This window comes from Sminthopsis crassicaudata, chromosome 1, assembly GCF_048593235.1.
Source record: "Sminthopsis crassicaudata isolate SCR6 chromosome 1, ASM4859323v1, whole genome shotgun sequence".
NCBI lineage: Eukaryota > Metazoa > Chordata > Mammalia > Dasyuromorphia > Dasyuridae > Sminthopsis > Sminthopsis crassicaudata.
Genome location: NC_133617.1, coordinates 445,182,105 through 445,189,041, shown reverse-complemented (window position 1 = coordinate 445,189,041; position 6,937 = coordinate 445,182,105). Strand labels below are relative to the sequence as shown.

Here is a 6,937-nt window from a genome sequence, read left to right as displayed (position 1 = left end):
CTTCTCCACTACTCCATTAATTTATTTCTGCTCTGAAGTGATTTAACTCTTGGTTTGTTTTTTTGTTTGTTTGTTTGTTTTTTGCTGAGACAATGGGGTTAAGTGACTTGCCCAGGGTCACACAGCTAGGAAGTGTTAAACGTCTGACGTCAGATTTAAACTCAGGTCCTCCTGACTTTAGGGCTATCCACTTGCCAGGCTCACACCATTATTAAGTGTCTGTTAAGTATCTCAGTCCAGATTTGAAGTAGGGAACTTCTTAACTCCAAGCCCAGAACACTCTATACATTGTGTTATCTACCTATCCTTTACATAGCATAGGTATCTGATAAGGTAGATCCTTTTGGTTGTCTGGTAAAACCTAAGAATCCTTTCTCAGAACAAAGTTCTTAAATACATTAAATAAAATACATAAGATTACAAAGGAAACTAATTCTGTTGAAAGAAATCTTAGTTTTTTTTTTTAAACCTACCAACTTCCTAGACTTATGCCAGGATTTGTATATTTATATGATGATAGACTTAGAAAAGGAAGGTGCCTCAGAAACCATCTAGTTCTTCCTCAGTTTATTGTTGAAAAATCTGAGACCCATGGGATTAAAGGGACTTGACCCAGGTCTTATAGATATTAAGATTTGAAGAATTTGAACTCAGTTCCTTTTCTTTTAGAGTTTATGCTTTTCCTGTTACATAGTATTTCCTAATTATCACATTTTATCATGTCATTCTTTTTTATCTTTTTTCTTTGAGTTTATGGTCAAAGTAGAAAGAAACAGTCACAAATGCAGCATCCACCTGGTATCCTCTGATATGGTGAGAAAATGGAAAAACTTCTGTTGGAAGGTAAAAGACAATTATTCTGTTTACTACTACCATTTTGCCTCACACTGACAAGTTAAGCCAAGAAATGTGTTTTCCCTTACCCCACCATTCTACTATCCTGTATTTTGTTTTTTGACATTCTCATTGGCATAAAGCCAGAGTACTCATCAAAGAATATCCCTCTTAATATGGCTAAGACTCATTTTCTATCATCCCCCCTTAACAAAATCACAGAATGTCAGATTTGGAAGGGACCACATACCATCAACTCCAACCATATCTAAGTTGGTGGAGCTGTGAATGAGTACCACCATTTTTGGAAAGCAATTTGTAATTACCTTCAAAAAACTTTGATCCAGCTACTGCTAGGTCAAAATGGATCAAAGAAATAGGAAAAAGTCTAAAGTCTTATATGTACAAAAATATAATAGCTCCCCTCCCCCCCCCCGAAAAAAGGTGGCTGCTTTATTGATGTGCCAACATACCAATGGACAAAATTCCTTAATACAATCGATCTCCTCAGAGAAGACGCACTGCTTAAGAAACAGCTTTCAAGTGACATAATGCTTTAATAAATTAAGGAAATGGATTCCTCTTTTCGCAGGACTTTTCTCACTTCATACTCTTCTCAAAATCCTCTCCTTTCTTGATGGAAGCTTTCAGCTCGGGAATAGCCTCAGCAACCATCTTCTCCTTAAAAGGGGAGAGCTTGGGGATGCCCAGGTTCTTCTCGATGACTTTTTTTTCCCGAGCAGCAAGGGCATGGAAAAGTAGGAGCATTCTGTCTCTTCTGATCTGACAAAGAAGCGCTCCACAACTCTCTCCTCATTCTTTGCATCCACAATAGAGAACACAAATCTGGTGGGCATAGGCCATTGATAGGGTAGCAGAACCTGCTCCAGCTTTAGCTTTGACGACCTTCGTTCCAGCTTCCAGGATCCTTCCCGTCAGGGTTTTCAGCTGACCTCAGGAAACTCCACCTTGGGTATCCACTGAGAGATCAGGGGGATGATGGTCTTCCCTGCAAGGCCTCCGATGACGAGGATATTGACTCGGGTTGGATCTAGGCCCTCCAGTTCTGCCACAAAAGTATTTGCTCTGGCGATACCCAGGGTTGTGACCCCAAAGATTTTGTTGGGGATGTACACTCCTTGTTTCTTAAAAACTTCAGATGTGATCGGAATGGTAGAATTGACCGGGTTCGCAATAATACAGATCATCGCTTCTGGTCAAAGCTCGGCACGGCAGCAGCCAGAGTAGCTACGATTGTAGCACTGGTGTTGAAAAGGTCGTCATGAGTCATTCCTGGCTTACTGGGGACTCTTGCAGGAATCACGACAACGTCACAGCCTTTCAAGCAATCTGGCAGCTGCTCGGGTCCCAAGCAACCTTTCACATTTGCCTGGTCTCAGTGTGGCTCAAATCAGCTGCTACACCCGGGGTATGAGCAATGTCATAAAGGTTAACTGGCTCACCAAAGGGCTATTCTTCAGGAGCAGAGAAGGGGCTGTTCAATTCTTCCGGAAGCACTTAGCACAGCAACTTTTGCTTTATTCTGCGCCGAGGTGCTCAGGCCTCGGCGGAGGCGGTGCAGACCGGGCGGGGGGAAGGAGCACTACGTAATGGAATGGACGGAGAGCTCGGGTTTGGTTCCAGATAGGAAAAGGACCGGTGACAGCAACGATCTCCAGCACGCACGCCTATAATAGCTCTTTTTCAAAAAAAAATCTCCAAACAACTGAAAACTAAAAGGATGTCCAATCGATGAAGAAGAGGTGCATATGATGGAGTACTATTGTGCTATAAGAAATGAGGAAAAGATGGTTTTAAAAGACAGGGAAAGATGTATAGACTGATGGAGAATAAAATAACTAGAATGAAAAGAGTAGTTCATACAATAACAAACAACATTGTAAAGACTAGCAAATTTGGCAGCCATATAATAAGAACTAGTGTAGGGCTTTCATGACCCTCTTCACCTAAGAAATTTTTATACGATCTTAAATATACAAAGTATATAAAATGGGTATACAACTCAAACATTTCCTGATAATAAATCATAAAAAAATTTTTAAACAATTCTCTGGCATGCATATAATTTTACTACTTATTAAAGACAAAAAAATTTACAGACTAATAAGATGATGTACTTGTTTATTTTTACATAAAGAATTAAATCTTGATGGAACATTTGATTTCTTTTACTTTTGTCAAATTTTTTTGTCTCCTCCCCTCCCCCCCATTCAATTATGGATTCCATACAACTCACACAGTTTAAGAAGCTTTGATCTAGTAGAGAGTTGAGAATGAAGAACTCCTACCAAAACTTCCTTTTAAGGAAGGTGCTTAGAACAGCTATCTATTCATTTCCCAACTTCTGAACTCTTCCATCATGCCTCAGCAACAGTCTTACCTTTAAGATTATTTTAGTAATAGAACTCATAACTCCTCATTACTCATTGTACCTGATTTCCCCTCTCTCTCTTCCTCTGATTTTGTATCCCTTTGAATGTGATGCTTGCCTTTTGTATTAGATAGATGCTTTTTATTAAAGTAAGTTCCTCTTTGCCTATATTTTGTTGATTTTCTGGTATAAATGAGCATTATGCTTTTTGTCAAATGTTTTTTCTGCATCCATTGAGATAACCATGTGATTTTGGATATTTTAGTTTTTAATATGGCTAATTATGTTGATTGTTTTATCAATATTGAATGATCCCCATATTCTTTGTATAAATACCCTTTAATTAATTATATGAATAATTAATGAATATGTACCATATAATTAATAATTAATAAATGAATAATTTCTTGGATAAATCATTGAAGTCTGATCAGATTTAGTTTTACATTTTTCAGTCAATATTCATTAATGATATTGGCCTTTAGTTTTCTTTTTGTGTTTTATCTTTTCCTGATTTAGGTATTAGTAATACACACACATACACACACGTTTGATAGAATTCTCTCAATTTATCAGTATCAAGTGTCTTTTTCTTGGGTAGTTCCTTTATACTCAAATCTTTTCCTTTTTCTGAGACTGGATTATTTAAGGTTTCTATCTGGTCTTCTAATGATTTGGGTGTTTTATATTTTTGAAAGTATCTCCCTCTATTTCTTCTGTCTTTGCAGTTTTGTTAACATATAGTTGTACATAATATATTCTGATTATCTTTTTTATTTTTTCCTGGTCTTATTGTGATTTCACTTTTTGGTCATTTTTCAGTTGTGTCTGACTCTTTATGACCCCATTTAGGGTTTTCTTGGCAAAATATTAGAGAGGTTTGCCATTTCCTTTTTCAGTTTGTTTTACAATTGAGAAAGCAGAGGCAAATGGGGTTAACTTACCCAGGGTCACACAGCTATTAAGTGCCTAAGACTTGATTTGAACTCATAATGAGTAGCATGTTGAATGAGTTAAGGGTTAGTAAGTAGTAGTTGATGTATGTTTGTTTTGGATTCTGGGTATCTTAGATGATGGAAACAACTGAAGTTGCTTTATTTTTGGTGCATAATTTCTGTTGTGAAGAGGTTTGAGAGGTCATGAGAATTAGAGAAAACGTCGAGTCCTTCATTTTGTTTCTTATATGGCCTGTAATTCAGCTATGGAAGGAATTTATTTCAAAGAGTTAATTTTTCTTTTCTTTTCCCTTTCTTCTTCTTCTTCGTCTTCTTTTTCTCCTTCTCTTCTTTTTTCTTCTCTTTCTTTTTCTTCTTCTCTTCTTTTCTTCTCTTCCTCCTCCTCTTTGTTCTCTTCTTTTTCTTATTCTTCTGTTCTTCTCATTTTCTTCCCTTCTCTTCTCCTTCTCTTCTTCTCTTCTTCTTTTCTTCTTCTTCTCATCTTCTCCTTTTCTCTTGTATTGTTAGTTTACTTAATTATTAAATTAATAAATAATTAATGTTGTTATTAATTATTATATAGTATATAACTGTATATGATATAATTATTAATATTATTAATAAATAATAATTAAATAAATTAAAATTTACTTTGATATAAGAAAGGGTGGTGATAATCTGAAAATGTTTATGCTGTAAAAACAACTGTAAAATTTTTAAAAATTTAATTAGTAAAATTTTACAAAGCAAAGACAGCCCCTCCCCTCATAAAGTTTGTATTATAATACAAGGAAATAATGTACCTCTTTGTATGTGCTTAATCTTGTTAAGAGATCTAGATTCTTGAACTCTTAGTTATCATCAGATTCCTTTTGCCCCTTGAATTTTAATGCTGTTGCATCATTGACCTACATTTAAAGATCTTGGACATGCCTCTTGCCTCTGCCTTTCCTTGCCGGTTATCTCACATTAACTGCTCTCCTAACAGAACCTATTGCCTTAAATGACCTGATTTAATCTTGTGAATTATCCTTAGCTGAGTTGTTGCTGGTGCAAATAGTTCTATTCTATTCAACCAACCCATTGGTGATAGAATTTGTGCTACAAAGTGCTCTTAGTTACCATCTCTGGCCCTGTGCTTGAACTCATTCCTGGGTGGTATACAATATGTACCATATTTAACTGTTCCAAAGACCGAGGACCCCATTATCTATATTGTGTCTTAGCTACCTCTTGCTGTCAGAAAATAAGGCACTAGAGTACCTCTAAATATGGCACCAAAGGTCTTCTAATGAACCTCAGAAAAAATGTCCTGCTAAGCCTTCTTTTTTACTCCAACTTCTGATATCTACCCCTTTCCTATCTAGTGATATATGTTGCCCATCAACTTGATTATATCCTGAAGGAATTACGCTTTCAACTTCAACATCTGTCTGTATATCCCTATAGGTTGCCTGTCTGTTTGATTAACACAAGCAATATATTCTTTGAAACACTAATTTAATTTCCTATTGACTTCATTCTCTAGAGTACCAGTTTCCTGGGCCTGGCTCCACTCTCTATAATACAGATTTGGCAATATTAAAATGTTTTTGGAATCTCAATATTTATAATTGATTGTCACTATTATATGGTCCTCTACTTATATCTTTAAAAATAATCAGAGAATAATGGTAGAGAATATTGTTTGGGAACAGTAAAAAAGATGAATTGGGGAAGTGAGAATCTGGATAATCTTTAGCATAACAGTGACATGTGATTTCATTTTGGGTTTGGATTTGGAGATAATAAGTAGCATAAGTGACTTCCAGGTCAGCCCTCAAGGCAGAACCTGAAGACAGATAATTTCTAACCTACTCTTCACTAGCTTAACACAGCCCAACATCAGGGAGTATCAGAGACAAAGGGAGAAAAAGAGTTTATCAGCAGCTTTTAGACCTGCTAATATCTCCTCAGCTTGTGATGAGTCTTTTCTTGCATGCTGTGCTCTGAAATTAATTTGGTTTCTGCCTGCCATGTGCTGCCATAGACTGCTACTTTAAAGTTATTTAAGGCACAGCGTAATTAGACTTTTCACTGCTCTCCCATTATTAGATCAAACAAAGTGATGCCCCATTCCCATCTTTGAAAGCTGTGCATAGATTCCAGTTAGCCACAATATGTCCTTTCTTCCGCCAAAATACTAGCAGGCAACAGATTATTTTTATGGTTTAAAATTGTGTCTAACAAATCCTTATGTCTCTTATGAAAATATGCATAATATAGAAAACACTCCTGTATAAATTTGAATAAAGGAAAAAGTTTTTTAATTCCATATGTTTCATTAGGATAATTTAATTTTAAAAATTATATCAAGTCACAATATAGAACTGAGATCTGAAAGGGTCATAGGGCATCATCTAATCTAATGAGAAAACTGAGGTTCATAGAAATGAAATGAATGGATTAAAGTCATTCAGATAGCAAGTAGCATAAGAACATAAGCCAGATTCTCTAACTCTAAATTCAGTCCCTTTCCATTACACCAGGGTTTCTAAATCATCTCATTGTTGAAAAGTACCACTTCCATCAGAATTGATCAGCAGCAATGTTGTCAGGTACAATAAACTCCTGGTTCTGTTCACTTAGCATCAGTTCATATAAGTGTCTCCAGGTTTCTTTGAAATCATCCTGCTGATTTTTTTTTTTAATTTTTGTTTTGATTTTTATTTATATATTTTAAAAAGTCACTTTCATTTGCAAATATATCCTTCTTCCTTTCAGAGAGCCATTAATA

General features: G+C 35.8%; 1 pseudogene; it reads right to left on the bottom strand.

The window, feature by feature from the left end:
* Positions 1-547: 547 nt before the first annotated feature.
* On the bottom strand, positions 548-2,587 carry LOC141554944 (malate dehydrogenase, mitochondrial pseudogene; annotated as a pseudogene).
* Between the last annotated feature and the right edge of the window lie 4,350 nt (positions 2,588-6,937).